The sequence below is a fragment of the Etheostoma spectabile genome, chromosome 15 (genome assembly GCF_008692095.1).
Source record: "Etheostoma spectabile isolate EspeVRDwgs_2016 chromosome 15, UIUC_Espe_1.0, whole genome shotgun sequence".
In the NCBI taxonomy this organism is placed as follows: domain Eukaryota; kingdom Metazoa; phylum Chordata; class Actinopteri; order Perciformes; family Percidae; genus Etheostoma; species Etheostoma spectabile.
This window is the reverse complement of record NC_045747.1, coordinates 11,174,746-11,191,578: the sequence shown is the minus strand read 5'-3', so window position 1 is coordinate 11,191,578 and position 16,833 is coordinate 11,174,746. Positions and strand designations below refer to the sequence as shown.

The 16,833-nt window shown below is 40.7% G+C and overlaps 1 protein-coding gene across 2 annotated transcripts in view; it reads left to right on the top strand.

The window, feature by feature from the left end:
* The first annotated feature begins 228 nt into the window (after positions 1-228).
* The window catches only part of adgrl1a (adhesion G protein-coupled receptor L1a), a 104,595-nt gene continuing 87,990 nt past the window's right edge, over positions 229-16,833 (top strand). For both annotated transcript variants that reach the window (XM_032538531.1, XM_032538529.1), the window contains exon 1: positions 229-1,015. The gene's annotated coding sequence lies outside the window, so the exon portion shown is untranslated. The remainder of the gene's footprint in view (positions 1,016-16,833) is intronic.

Below are 16,833 nucleotides of genomic sequence, written 5' to 3'. Positions count from 1 at the left end.
ATATACATTCCAACTCATTTCGCAGGGGAACCACAGCTGACCATTTCAAGAACGTGTGATGAACCATCCCACTATGCGAAACCACGTGAAGAAAAACAAAGAGGAGGAAATTTAACTATTTTTCTGTTTAAAGTCTATGTTGGTTGTAAAAATTGTCTCGAAACAGTTCTTTAGCTCAGCAAACTATATGTGAAAGGCAATGATAAACGCGCTGGGTTGTAATAGGCCTGATGCAGAACTGCAGTGGTCGAAAAACAGTGTGAACGGTCCTGATGATGTGATGAGAGTGTGTGCGCTGCCTGCCGACAAAGAGGGAAACTATAGACTAGTAATCCGCTCGCTGCGTCAGTACGCACACGAAATCACCGCAGATGGCCAGACTATCCCATTTCTAATTCCAACGAGTAGAATACAGCAAGAATACAGCACATGAAGGTGAAGAGTCTACATTTTAGAAAAAAAGGAAGCGTCCTGTGAACAGCACCTGCACATCAGACATCTAAGAGCCTGATTCGTCTTACGCAGACGTTTTGCGACGGTGGCACATTTGCTCACATGCTCACCATCGCACCAGGGACGGACGGACAACACGATTACAACTTCAATTGCGTTCATATGCCTCCTCAGTTTGACCGTCACCGCTTAACGTTGTAACTCGCATGTTATTACCGTTGTTAAGCAGGACAATGGTGTCGTCGCTGTTTTTTATTTTGATGCCCAAACGGGCGAATTTTCACGAGAATCTGCTCTGTCCGTGAGGATTTCCCCACACTGCCTTTAACATTTTTTTAGTCGGGTGGATTTTCCCCCCTCTCCCATTTTTCCGTCGGTTTGTCTTTAAGATAGCGGGCTATTAATTTTTCATTCTTATGCATCCGCACGAAGAAGGGACCAGAGAGGAGAAAACGAGTGATAACTAAAGGGGAAGAGAAGGAGAAGGAAGCAAGTGAGGAGGGAAGCGAGAATGAAAGAGACACACTGAGCAATCAAGTAAAAGGAGATTGGAGGAATCAAGGTAGGAACGAAGCACAGTTTTCATGTTACTTGTTGTTAATACATAACAGTGCGACAATAATAGTAATGCGCACCACCCAGGATTCCAGTATCAGGCTGCTTTAGGTGTTCAGGTGTGTAAGTCGATTTATGTATTAATATGTTGTGCCCTGACAGATACGGAGTTCGTGTTTGGTGCGTCAACAGCAGTCACTTCATATTAAAATGGGTGCTTGATGTTCTAAATGAGTCGGATTTCAGAGGACTCTGGTTTGTGGGCCTATGTGGCACTATGGTCTAAACACTAACATATTTTAGCAATTGTTATTGTTAATTAGCCAACAATGTAGTAAATGAGAAATTCATTCTTGGACGAATTGTTAACCAGAAGAAATAGACAATGACAGAAGTATCCTGGGATGTTGGCTACACAAATGTGATTTTTTAGCAAACATCCCTGAGCACAAGTTCCTTCCAAGAGATAAAGACATCAACTACCTCATTGCCTATTAAAACAAAAAATGCATCAGAGCTAAGTGTAGCCTCAAAGTGAGCTCTTCTGCCCAATCCCCGCTGTCCCAGACTACACCATTAATCCTGTACCTCATCAAATCATTACCTATAGGCCAGCTGCTCTCTAAGAGCTCCAGGTTCCAGGGTGTCCACAACAAAATGAGACCTAACTGCCCTGGAATTTAAGTTATTTGAAATCAGAATTAGAAAATTAAAGGATTAGCCATGCTGATGTCTTATAACTAATAAACGTGTCACCTTGCTACAGCATAAAACAACAGCAGGAAGAATCTTGCCATATATCCAAATTTAATCAAATGTGACCCGGAATGTTAAGGGGTTCATATGATGAAAACCGAGGCGCCCTTATATTATTATTACTGTGAACTAATTCCCAATTTAATAATAAAACATATAATAAAATGGCATCAACAGCGTAGTTATGATGGAAGAAATTAAACTTTTTTTTATGTGTTATTATGATAAAATTGAACCTGAGTAGGCAGACAAGAAAGACCCTGAAAACATTTTCTGCTGGTAAGCCTTTTCCTCATTCCACCGGGGTGCATTGTGTTTGTCCTGCCAATTCTTGGGGAAAAATTGGCATGTCTACTATTCTGAAGGGGCTGAATGAAATTCAAATTCTTCAGGTGGTAAAACAGTAATATTGCAACTGTCTGATTGCGTTATCTGGGCATTCAAGAAGCCAGACTTGGAATTGGTTTACTGCCAAACACTCTCCCCGGGAAGACAGAAGGATTTATTTCCCCCTTGTCTGTGTGTCACATCACCATCAAAAAAATTATTCTCGGCATTCAGTGGGTAAATAATAGTCATACATTAGCATGGCATTAATCATCATCAGACTTTTAATAAGTCACTAATCATAATTAGATTTATTACAATGTGAGTTCAGCTTTTTGGGAGGCTCTTTGTGGTCAGGATTTGACAACCTTATTATTCTGTTGAAGGTACAAGTTGTGAAGAAAATATTCTACTCAGAACCTGGCTGACGGTGGAATTCTGATTCATCAAATGCATTTAGTTAGTGTCCGGTGCATGTGTGCACACTGCAAATGCACAGACTGATGCTTTTATATACAGTATGAAGAGTGTGTACGCACGCACGCACACACGCAAGCACACACACATTCTTATGTTTCCTTTGCATTTCTGTTCCTCTGTTCTTTATGTAATATGTTTGTAGCCCTTACAACTCTGACGAGGCTGACTAAATTAATATATTAATAGAAAATAAGCAGAAAGATGCAGCACTGCTACTGTATAAATTTCAAAAGACGACCTATGATGTTTTACAACCTCAGGATAGTTAAATGTATTGCCTTTATTCTGTTTCAAAGAATAATGTGAGAATAACATTAACTGGATTTAAAAAAAAAATGTTGAAAGCTTTCCTCTACATGGTTATAAATTACAGCAAGGGGCACATATTGGATGTGACATATCAATAAAGAATTGTTGATTTTGACACTGCATGGAGGACAAAATCATCTCTCTTTCCACGCATTGGATGATGTGAAAGGAAAATTAGTGTTTTTTTAGTAGCAGCACATTATTCTACAGGTCACAAATAACATCATTCAAAAGGCTGAGAAAAACCGATTATATGCCACGGCTGTAAGATTTCACAAAATCCATGATTCAATTGTGTCCTGCAGCAGCTTTTCAGTCAATTCAAGTGTAGGTTTTCTAAAATTGTAACGCACAAAAATGCAAAATGTCCAGTCATGGACATTTTTATCATGTCGTGTTTGCTTTTTGTTCGTCTTGTGAGGAAACTTTGATAAGTAAATTAAGAAATGCAGTCATCAACTCTGACATAGTGAAAGCATCGATCGTGTATCTGTTTGATAGTAGACGAGTCATTTTCAAATTTTGATGTGAAGTTGTAGTCTTGCTCTTTGTAGTCTAACACACACACACACACACACACACACACACACACACACACACACACACACGCACACTGCTCACACATGCTGCCACTGTAAGCTTGTTCAACCTCCAGGAGACATTGGTTTAGTGTTTGGAGAATCTTTAGTGCCAGTACAGAACAGATGACTTCTACGCTGGCACGGCGTATATTCTGATAATGAACGTAATCTCATCGTCTTTTGATAATGGAATGCTCACAGACATGATATCCAATTAGAACTACAAGCCTTCTAAGATCTGGCTCTGGCTTCTCATGGGTCATTGTATAGGAGAATTTATTTTGAATAATCACGTTCATAGTCTACATTGATTAATCCTAATTCTGAAGATTATTATTTGCAATTGTAATCCATTCAAAATAACCCATTGCAAGGATAAATTTAATCTGGATGTCAATCTTTTTTATTTTTTGAAAATGTCATTTTGACATTGCACTCAAAATCATGTTGACAACTCGGCCACTAGCTGCGACCTTTACCCCAACATTTTTGGAACAGCATTTGCCACACTATTACAGTTGAGGCCATACATTTAAATACTCCTTGGTTGAATATTTCACAACTCTGCATGTGTAACGTCACCATACCTTTGTTTGTGTTAAGTCAAATCTGCTGTATTTCCTTTAGAGAGGAATTCAGGGCACCTGGATAGCTCAGTTGGTAGAGCGGGCACCCATATGTAGAGGTTTACTCCTCGACGCTCGACTCCGACCTGCGGCCCTTTGCTGCATGCCTTTCCTGCCTCTCTCTCCCCTTTCGTGCCTTCAACTGTCCTATCAAAATAAAAGTAAAAAATGCCCAAAAAATAATCTTAAAAAAACAAGATGAATTCAAACTAATGGCCAATTATAATATTTATTTTATCTTTTTACTACATAGTTAAAAGTTTAAATACACTCTGTTAGTATACGTTTTAATGCAGGTCTCAGAGTAGGGGCTTCTTCCATGCCCGACAGCCTTTCAGGCCTTTGTGATGTCTTTCACCACCTCCTTTTGTTAGTGTCTTGGGGTTCAGTTGAACCTTTCGGGCCAAGGTTTGTTCAGCCCTAGGGGATAATATTTTCCTTCTTCATGAAAGATTCAGTGTCTGTGTGGTTCCAAGATGTTTATAACTGCCTACGATGTTTTGCACAGATGCTCGTGGGACCCTCAGTCACTTGGAAATTGCTCTCCAGGAGGAACCAGACTTGTCGAGGGCCACAATTATTTTTCTCAGGTCTAAGGTGCAGTAGGCCCATTATTAAAGGTGCACTCCCCATTTAAAAAAACAGGCACATTCCCAATTAGCTTCTAATTATGACAATTGGCCTATCAGAAGCTTCCAAAACTAATTCCATCACTTTCTGGAATCTTCCACACTGTTTAAAGAAACAGTCAACTCTGTGTATTTCAGATTTTGACACACTAAAAATGTGTTTTAGTAAATAAAAGCTGAAATAAGGTTCTTTTTATTGGCTTAAGTTCTTTTTTTTAAATAATCTGTTATTAAAATAAGTTAGATGTCCTATTGACTGAACACAAGAAATGTATGGTAACATGACATAAAAAGAGTTGTGAAAAATTGAGTTTAAATGTCTTTAGCCAACATATGCTGTATTTTAATAAGTCACCTTAACTATACTTGCTACATTTGCAAATACAATAGATTTGCATTGATTGATGTTATTATCAGAATGGGTTGGATATTTAAATGATCTATCACATTGTAGTTTCACTTTACTAGGTGATCATTCGCTAGATGACATCTGATTTTCAGATGTCATCTTCTTAGGATAAAGGTATCAATCAATTGATGTGCTGCATGAATGCATGGTTTTTTTTAAATTTTTTATGCCCTTTACAATAATGTCAAAATTCTATGTCTCTGCAGGGCAGTTTTTCACTTGACTGACTTAGAAATGTTTTCTTGTGTAATGCCAGGTGCTTCTCCTCACTGCCTCCCTTCGTAGGCAGCACTTTTACCTGGTTGTGGCAGCTCTGTGGTTGTCACCAGCCTGATAAGACTTGTCCTAACAGGAAAGCCATTATGATTATAATGACAGTTATTATGGTTCAGTGTTTTACCACTGCTGACAAAACACACTGGAAAGGGTTCTAAACAACTGTTGTTGTCCTAATTATTGCAATAAAAAATACCCTATTATGATTTCTAAGGCTTTTCATAATGTGTTTTCCGCGTAAATGCTAGATTACATTTTGGAAGCATGAACATGCAATAATGGATTGGAAAGAGAGGGATAAGACGAGGACAAGAGAGTGAAGAAAACAGAAAAGGACAAAGAGTGCATAGTGCAATAACAGAAGGGGAGAGGTACAATACATAATGGGCACCAAGCCAAAATGGTCTTTGCTGTGGTGCCGAAATGTAAAAGTGATGGGCAGTGTGCGTCCATTTTGAGGCTTGTGGCCTTTATGCTGTGGAGTTCTCTGTGAATGTAGCCATGCACACAGCATTCTGTAACTTCAGGCTCTGTGGTCTATGCTACATCTGGAGAAAGACACAAGGTGTGGGCCTTAAAAAGCCATTCTAATAGGAACTCTACCACACACTAATTCAATTCAATTGCTGCCAGGCTTGAACACGTGTAGGCGCTGGCATGGCGAAAATGAGAAGGAGCACATGAACAGAAAAAAATCGATGAGGACTCTTTTTCATAAATGGAGTGGGTGTTAAATTAGCTGAATGTAGAAACACATTGGATTTAGTGCCTGGTGTATTTGGGTTGTGTCTATCGACTGAGAGACGACTTGGTGTACAGCAGTGAAAAGAATCAGTGATGCTCAATCAATGTGACCAATCAGCCTCACCAGCAATTCATTCGCATTTACACAGAATTGTCAGGGGGAAGGTGACTCTGAATTGGTGTTAATAGTGCCCCACTGCAGTTTTGACAACCACATTCTAACCGCTGTTTTAAATGGTTGACTTTGATTGCCCTTTTGAGCCTGCTTAATTTTCATATTCATGTTGTTAAAAGCAACTTCAAATACCAGTTATTAGCTCACTCCGTGTCTCTATGCCATTACAGATACAGGAAAAATACTCAAAGACATATTCAGAAGCACTAGTAAAGATGAAGATCTTTAATTCTGCGGGTTTATAATATAATTTGACACATATTGAGTGTTACATTTATATAAAAACAAAAAAAACTTGAGATTGGAAGAGAGGCTTAGAGAGAAAGAAGAGAGAAAAATGGAGAGAAGGTCCATCAGGCCATCTTAGTCAAACCCCTGGTCCTCAGGTATTTGGAGTAGCTTTCCACGTCCATTCTGTCCATCTGAAAGAGGAGGAGCACAGATGAAAGGAAACAAGGATCAATTGACCTAATAGCTTGTCCAATCAATCCTTATGTTTTTTCTGATAGTTTGACGAAGGGTGCAGACCAGTGCAGACCAGAGTAGTGGATGAGCCCCTATAATTGGTTCGGGCAAAGCGGGAGGCTGAGTTGTAATGTCAGGGGTAGTTGTCGCTCCTCCTCTCTCCTGGCGCTCTCACTCTTCCAGCGTCAATACTGACACCTTTGTCCTCATTACCTTCAGCTTAGTGCCATGTACAGGCCCTTCATCGGCTGCTATAGGACTACGATGTTCCTTCAATACATGTCCTAATACACGATCCACTTCTTGCTAGCTGCTACTGACCCCTCCCACTCAATGACTAATACAGGAGCTTCTCTATGCTATCAATGCATTCAGTCAGGCAGAATAATCAGAAGAGAGGTGTATGTAAACAGGAGGTGCGTGCGTGCGTGCGTGCGTGCGTGCGTGTGTGTGTGTGTGTGCATGTGCATGCATGTGTGGCTGGCTGGCTGGCTGGCTGGCCCTTACAAGCAGTGATGTTCACCTGAGACTCATCTGAGTCATTCCACAGAGGACAACTCTGGTGGGTTCATATTTGTGTCAGCAGTACTCCCTTTGGAGTATCTGGTGTTGGACTGGTGTGAGTGTGGTTGTGTTTGTTCATATCTGTGTGTGTGTGTGTGTGTGTGTCCGTGTCCGTGCTGTGAGCTGTGAGAAGAGGCAACACCAAGAAACAACACAAGGCGCTGTTTGTTTGCCCATCTGCCAATATGGGAGTTGGAGGGTAGCGGGTAGAGAAAAAAGAGGGGGAGGGGGAGGGTAAGGGAAATAAAGCTCCTACACAGAGGTTTGAAAGGGCACGTATATTCATAAACAGCTGCAAAAACACCTAGAGCATAATACGTACAGTAGGCAGATGCCAGATGAGACAGAAAGGTGGGGTGGTGCACCATGATGGAAAAAGTCCATAAACACCTAGAGCAATGAACTTAAGGAGAGAGAGAGCGAAAGAGGGGGGAGAGAGAGAGAGAGTGCATCCAGAGTGGATTAATTAAGGATTATAATTATGTTGGGACTATGCATGTCTCACCTGAGACTGCCCTGTGCTGCTCCTCTCCAATCCTCATGCCCTTTGCTCCTCTGCACATATGGACACAAACCACAGGAAAATACTACCCACACTTATGGTATCATAGGTTCACCTCTCCGACACTGTGCAGAAAAGTCAATGAGCGCAACAGCGTATTAACCTTTTTGCAGCTTTTTTTAATCAGTCCACTACAATACTTGTCTTTTTTTAGTCTCTGTGTTTGAGCCGTAAATGTGCTAAATGAATCTGTGTGCTGCAAATTGTCAAATTGAGTATACTGTAATAAGACTTTCCTTGAGGTACATTTAGGTTAGTGATCAGACAAACACTGATTAAAAACACACTATCAAGTTAGTGGTTTATGAACACCACTAACTTATTTTAAAGAGCATTTTATACACATTTATTTTTAAACCTCATTGAATGTGTTGGCGATTTACACAATAAATAAAAACAAAGCAACATCATGTATTACCTTGGCCAAGGAGGTTATGGTTTTGGTCTGTTTATCTGTTTTTTAGCAAGATTACGGAAAAAACTACTGGCCCAATTTTCATTAAACTTGGTGGAAGAATGTAGATGGGTGCAAGGAAGAAGGAAGATTGCAAATTTGAATCACGGGACACATACAAAAATTATTTTTTAATTTCGTTAACATTGCATTTGTGCTGCATTCATTGGGGTGTTGGAATAATCAGAAAAAAGAGTTCTCGACTGGAAATATTTACACTGCATTAACCAAGTTAGATAAGGCATGCCATGGTGGAGGTCTGTGTTCTTGGAGTGCCCTTCTTAGTTTGGAGACATGTTTCTGATGATTTGACAAATGTAAGTCCAATATTCACTTTCACAATATTCCACCAACTCCTCAGAGAAATATCTGGTTCTTTAAATATTCCACTGTGTTCATTATCTAGCCACTAAGTTTTTCTGTCAGCGTTCGGTGCTTTTCAGGTTTTAGGCATTGGGTACATCAGAGACTTTCACATAACCATCTCCCTGCTCTGACTGGACACAGGGTTCATAAAAGCGCTGAGACTAAATCAAAAAGTAATGTTGCGGGCCAAAACAAAACAATGAGCTTTCAAAATAATACTTAGTCATGTTAATAAAATCATTTATTAGAGCAGCTTAATGAAAGCATTTTTTTAAAGCACATCCTTTTTGACAGGAAATGGAAATGTTCTGCATATTTTGAAGACTTATGACTACTTTACATGTGACATTGTAGAATAAATGGCGTTGTTGTGTAACCCTAAATGTTTCACCGCAAGTTACATCATATACAGTAGGTATTTTTGTCCATTTGCTCTAGATTATCATTGTCATTGACATTGTCTTTGTCCTTCATAACCTTCCGATACTAATGAGAACACAAGATAGCAGAACTATTTCTTGGTTGTCCAATTTTGGGGACTCTTAAATATATAGTAAATAAACCCTGTGGTTCAAGCCAGACCACAGCCTTAAGCTAGGTTTATGGTCGCCATGGTGTTCCCCATGCAAACAATAAATTGACGTCACCACGTCTGTCGTTTCCAGTGCAAAGGCTTTGCATATTGTTGCAGCGTATGGTCGTGCACCTCTGAATTTTTGTATCTCGGCGTGCGCTGCACTTTCTGGTTCAACAAGGTCAGCTGGGAAGATTGGCCGAGCAGGTTCACCTGTACAATCATCTGTAGATTCTTCATGTACCGAGTAGATCTCAAATAAATGGCCCTAAATATGTGAGAGACACCACACTGGGGAAAAAAAGAGTCCTTTTGCTGTAGGGTGTGGAAAAACATGATAGATCGCTTTGTCAAGCTAAAAAAAGAAAAGAAAAGAAAAACGGCCTCATGAAAAGAGTTTTCTTAACAGCAAGAGGCAGACAGTAATTTCCACTTGGAGGTAAGCGACAGTAACGTTAATAATTAGAGTAGATAATTGCAATGTTTGGCGGTATGTCTGTGTTTATCCTAGATGTGTCTACTCTTGTCAGGCAGTCTGCTTTTCTTTACTTCCTCTTTTTTTCTTCTTTTCCTCTACTACTTCTTGCCTAGTCACTTATTATTTTATTTGTACGCCGTTTTTATTTGTGGCGTTTCGGTGAATACTACAACGAACAATGCTTAAATGTCCCTGTGCATGTTTTTAGCCCGCCATCTATGGAGGCCTGCGCTATGGTGTCAAACGCGTACAAACAAAGCTTCGCTCTAATCGTGATGCAGAGACAGGCAGTGCTGGCAAGCTCTGGAGACACAGGCAGTAAAGGATTTTTGGTGTCAGATTTTCTCCTTACAATACAAAGATAGTATTGAGGTTGTAATGCTCCATCCCATTCACGAGATAAAGCCATGTGCTTTCCAGTGAAGTTGCACAATGGTCAACAACTAGCCTCCAGGTGTGGATTTAACTGTATCACTGTGAAGTAAGATGCTGCTTAAAATGACCATGAATGCTCAGCAAATCTGTGAGGTTTTTTTTGTTCATTTGTTTCTAATGAACTACATAGCAGTGCATCATTTTTAGCAACTGAATGCTTTGCTACTTTATTTTGAAATAGGGACAACAAAAATGATGAGTATAATGTAAGCTACATGGTAGATGGTGAATTACATATTTTTAATAAAATACAATAGCTTGTCTGTCCGGATATGAAAGCGCTTAAAATCTAAAACAGATTACTATCTCACAACTTGTGCTCCTATCGTGTAGTGCTATTAGAGTATGAACATGAACCACACGTCATCCGTCATCTGACCACAAAAGACACCACAGCTTAACCTCTGGTCACTTCATAGCTCCAAGACGGCGCAAAAAAGACACACACACACACACACACACACACACACACACACACACACACACACACACACACACACACACACACACACACACACACACAAACTTTGCTCTGCAGCCACAGACATGAGGCATTTAGGGAACAGAATGGAAAAGGATTTAATTGAGTCTTTGATCATTATAGAATTACCATGTGCCTTCTTGGCACCCTGGTTATTTTTTCGTGGATTAATCATTTTCATTTCACAAATTGTGGAATCCACATAGCAAATCAGTGTGCTGCCTGCGTGATATAGATATGCAGTTTTAGCAAGAGAATGTGTTCCTGCCCTCCAATCGGCTTAAACTGTCCATGCAACTTGAATTATTTGATAAAAATTGGTTTTATTGATTTACTGAATTAATGTGGTGCCAGTTTAATCAGTGTGCTATAGAACTATGCAGAATTTGACATCTCTGTGAACTCAGATGAATTGAGTGTACAATATTGATCTGGTTATCCACAGTATTTATTCAGCTATTTGTGTAAGAGCTGATTAATTCAGTGTGTTCGAAATAATGTAGGTATGTGTTTATGAGGCTGTGCAAGTGTTTACGTTTGTGTGTCTCTCCCTCTCTCTCTCTCTCTATATATATATATATATTTGCAGAACTGGTAATTGCATTTGTTATGGACTGCAGGCTTCACCCTTGTATTGGAATAGCAGCATTTACAATGTATTTCCTTTACCTGTTTCTATATGCAAAAGCATGCTACTACTGTATGTTATAAAATCTTCAGCACATGTTTGTTTAGCATTAATGCACATGTAACAAGCATGCACACATACACACACACACACCTAAGACAAAAATACAGTACATGTATGAGTACTGTGCTTAGATGTGTGCAGTGTGTGAGTTATTGTTGTGTAACAGTATGAGCTGTAATTGCAGGCAATATATTGTATGGTTGGAGCAGTGTTCAGCACCGGTGTGGTGATTGAGCAGTATCTCTCATATAGGGCCAGCGGAGGGAGAGCAGTTCTCCAATTAGAGGTAACTCAGGATGGATATGAATGCTTTCTGACAGCTGTCTCATTTTGATTCAGCTGCATGTGGAAGAAGAATATTTGTTTGAAGATGTTGTTTTAGGCTCATTATGGATAAAAGCAGGAGCTTCACACATCTCTTTTTTCCAATCCCGTGTGTAATGGAGGACCACCGACGTTGTTATAATTTTCATAGAAGAGAATCTTGGGCTGCAAACGTTCATAGAGTTCGTTCTCTTTGCAAGGTAATGTGCAATCCAATCCTACAAGGAGATTTAGGGCACAGGGGTAAAAAGAAATTGACTGGATTTGAGAGATCATCAGCAAAGAAAAATATGACTTTCTGAGGTGTGGCATGTAAGTCTACAGTAGAATTCTCGTACTGTATGCTATTGTATATATTTTAGATCTTGAAAGCTATTGCAGGTAATATGGTAGCTTGTTACTTGAGGGTAAACTCAGTCATGTAATGAAATGCAGCAGAACATTTTAACTCCTACTCTGTTTATTTAATTACCTGTATATGACCGCAGCTCAGGTCATGATTACCATACAAGTTTAAATAAATGCAAAGGGCAGCACTCTACTCTACCGGCATTTCTGCTGCACATTATAGCAAATTATATATAAATAATACGATAAACAACTGAAGATACGCAAGGAAGGATTGTTGGTTTTACAGGCAAATGGGATGGGGAGGTACTTCCATTTTGTAAGAAATATAATTTGGTGTAATTCATTAGGTTTTGTATTGTCTGTGGTTTTCAAAAAGATTTGTGAAACATTGTAGCAATGTTAGACGAATCTTTTTGAATATCTTTTAAGTAAATTATTGAAATATATACCGTGTAGATTGTGGATGCCTGATATCCCTTACCTGCCCTACCGAGCCTTACCAAGACACAAAAAAGAACATTTACATTCAGTTCTGTGCAGCATTTTCACATAATTTATTTTACACTACAGAACTACGTTACGCTCAGAGAGAAAGTGACTTCATTATAACCAAATTAAAGCAATACTCAAATGATTGCAACTGTCGTGTAAACATGTTACCCGGAAAATCTTTGTTGAATTACAGCCAGATTTGAAGAAAAGGTAATACAATTGTCCAAGCCCAAAATCAATCTGTTGCTGTATTCTGGCATACATCTCCATTCCGATTTCTTTCCATGCTTTTATTCTGTGTTTCTGCTTAAACAGCAGCATGGCTAGCGGTGGAAAACAAAGACAAACAAAGGAAAATTTAGGGCAACAGCAAAGTGGCTTTCAGGTTCCAACTACTTCTGTAAGCCACAGAGCCTGTGTTCCGGGGTTCTGTAAATTCATCATCACAATAAAACATAGAAACACGTTACCTTTCCGTTTTCCTTGTGGTGCTAAAAAGATGTTATGCTTGGCTACTTTGCATCAAACAAATCATGTACACACCAGCAACCGCGCAAATCGCGTTACTGCAAATCATAATCGTACAATCGCCTTGAGGTGGTTATTCACAGTAAACGGGTTATAGTGTTTATTTAAACAAACTGTTTAACACAGATCTACTACTTTTCTCTGCAAAGCTGCTAGACTGCATATTAAACTTCCTCTTTCTATAAACCCAGTTGTTTTTTCTCTGTACTTACAGTCTGAAAGTATCTACATTAACCTTTTTTTGTGTTCTTTCCATTACCCTCTAAACAATTTATTCTGCCCTCACAGACTCTATTTGTCAACTAGTCTAAATAATTATGGTGCTTCAGCCCACATACATACCTGTTTGCTCACCTACCATTTGCAGTTTACAGACCTAAATATCTATGTGCTTACTCATTCTCCTAATATGTACCTGTTTACACTCTCTTGGCCCTGTTCGCTACACTTACATGCATCTGTGTGGACTCCCTTTCCTCTGCGAGTGTACTAACATTTCCCCTACACTCACCTCTCCTGCTCACACACCTTCCGATGATAGCAGATATAGATGGAAATACAAATGACCCCTGATGAACCCAGTTATTGAGCTGTTTTAAAGCTGGAGGCTTTAGACAATATCCCTTCCTTGCTCTGACGTGCTGGAGAAGGAGGGGCCAGGGTTTCTCACTACATCGGGGTTTTATGGGATTTATGACCCCTGTCCCCAGCTGGTATCTCTTCCTCTACTGACACTTCTCCCACTGGCTTGAATTAGCAGGTGGGGAAAACAAACAAATTAGAAGGAAACAAACTGCTAATAAGCATGTAGTGACATGAAGAGAAGACTTTCAACAGGATGCAGACTGAGAAAGGGAAAGGGAAGGAAGGGCATGGAATAATCTTATCTTCCTCACCATTTTCTGTTTTTGCATTTCCCTCTAATATCCTCCGGCCCTGCTGTCCCCTCCACCCTCTGTGACTCGCCGGTTGGGCTTTCCGAGGAGATCATCTCATGGGCAGTGGGCAGTGTGGGACAGATGGGCGGATGATGGATCTGACGTGATAGACAGCGGAGTGATGGATGGCTGGCTGGCTGATAGGGGATTAATGCAGTGCTGAGGCCGCTGCAGCACAGCGGATGGCTTAGTGATAGATAGATAAAACTGAGGAGCAGATAAACAAGAGACCACTAATCCACGCCCCTTTGATGGACAGAAAATCAAAGTGAGGGAAAAGAACCACCAGGGGAGAGGTGAACCTTTTTATATTGCCATCACAAGGTGTAGTGCTTTCATGGGAGGAATGTAAGTGGACACAAGGTGAGATGAGTTAGGGAGCTAAGGAGAGTTAATGAGGAGCATTGTGTTGTAGAACTGACTAGGCATGGGTCAGTGATAAGTCTGTCGAGCCAAGCTTGGTCCTGGATGTATTGAACAAGGGAGGGGGTTTTAGTGATACAGCGTGGCGGGTGACTGCGATGGCTGGTGATATGCTATTTGGAGTGATGGTGAACAGTTTGACTGGGGAGAAGAGATTGAGCATAGCGGTAAATTGGCCGTAGTGGAATATGATGGGATGATTGGACAGCAGAGTGTGTGCTGGTTGGAGATTAAAGATAGGAGTGCATGTTGTGTCTGTTGGTATTTTTAATGCACTTCCCTCAGCGCAACAGCTTAACCTTCTGTGTAATGTACAAAATAAAGGTTTTGAGTCCCTATGTTTATGCAATTCTGCCAACTGGTGAGTTGAAAAGGTCTGCCACGATGAAAGAAAGTGAGGAAAAAAAAGAGTGAGGGGAGTGGAGGACAAGCCCAGGGAGAGTTCCTCTGAAAATAGGGAGCAAGCTGCCTATCCCTGCATTATTATCGAGCACTAAGCTTTGTCTCTGTTCACCATTTCAGGGGACCCCAGGGGTTCTGGCATCGATCCGGTGTGCTCAGAACGCACTCCGGTGTCACCTATTTAAACACAGTGAGCTGCTAGCCAGCAGAGACAAGCCTTTATTTATCAAGCCTCTGATTTTGGCTGCACGGATGACAACCTGATTAGCACTTAAAGGAGCTCTTAAATCTTTTATTGGAATGGGTGGAGGCAATCTATACAGAGAGAGAGACAGCAGTCTTACCCAGAGAGAGTTATGAAGGATGAACAGTAAGGCAAGGTGAGGGACTGTGTCATCCATGGGGTTAATGAAGGGGAGGGACTGACTGGATGTGCAGTGCGTGACAGATGTAGCGAGAGAGAAAGGGAAAGCAAGAGAAAGTGTGTGACTGGGAACCATGGGTTAGAAGTAGGAGTATGGGTGACAGCAAGAATGATCATGTGACTGAGAAGTGGTAGCAGAGATCAGGACCAGATGAGGGCACAAGTGGCTGGGACAATGAAAGAATGTTGAATGAGTAGGTGAGAATATTGTGATCAAGTGACGGCTTGGGCAAATGAACAAATTGCTGAACAAACGAGTGGATGATGACTGTGTGTTTGTGTATGTTTGTGCAGATTGCGGGGGCGTCGGTGCACGTGTCCGCGTGCAGGCAAGTGAATGAGTGAGGCACAATGGGAGAGACTAAGTGAGCGAGTAATGGGGGTTAGTGATGGGTGTGTTGACAGAAAGTGTCAGCTTTAACCACACTGACCCGCGTTTACAGGCTGCATGCACAAGTGGCTGAATTTGAGTGCCAGCTTGGACGTGAACTGACTGTAAAATTGGATGTGAATTTCGAGTTGGATGTGAAATGAATGCAAATTTGGAAAGTAGGTGGATAGTGTTTGTGCATCTATCTCTATATGTCAGTCTCCTATCGGTTCTACATCATTTTCGATGAACCCCGGAGATGAGCATCTCTGCAGTCTCTTTGGCACATAAATGTAGCTACATTTGAACACCTCATTTCATGTTCTGTGTAATCATAGCAAGAGGGATTGTGCTGTTTTATTTTTCAGGGAGGGTCAATTTTCTTGGCATATTATACTTAGGTACCATTTTTTTGTAAATAGATATAATAGATGAGTATATTTACTATCGTAGGGAGAGGAACAGTAAGCGATGCCATTGCTCAATTAGAAAGGAGCTGTTATTGGAGAGATGGAAGATAATTTATTCTTGCTCTCTTTTCCTGATGCCAATGGGCAATTCACTTTTAATGCCAAGAAGTGTGTATACGGTTGCTTATGTGTGTGACACTGGCGGTGTGTTGATGGAGGGACGTTTGGAACGAAGCTATTGTCTGTCCTGCAGCTTGTGCTACACTCAAATCCTTCCCTCTTTCTCACCTCGTCTCTGTCAGTATCAACAGCGGCCAAATATTACAGCGTGCGAAACGTCAAAAGAATTGCATAAATGCACACACATTGTTTACCGTCCCCTCTTCTTTCCCAGGCTTAATTTATTCTGCTCGCCTGTCTTTCTTACTGTATTGTCTTGTCCAGCCTGGCTCTGTCTCATGTCCTCTCCACCACCCTTTGCTGCAGCATGCTTGTCTGACCCTGTCGTATTCTTCTTCAGAGCCTGTCTCTTGGCGATCAAGCTCCATTATTTATGCTGCATCGTGTTTCACCTCCAATTCCCGCAATGGAACACTTGAGACAGATTTCCTTGACTGTCACAATAGCAGTGAGACTCAGCAGAGGTTGCAAATGGGATTAGCCTTAAATGGAATTTAATTTTCACCGTTGTTGTCTCCAAAGCCTGTCTACCACCCAGACACCATGACGCTCTTTGGTATATCTTTCACCAGTGTGTGTGTGTGTGTGTGTGTGTGTGTGT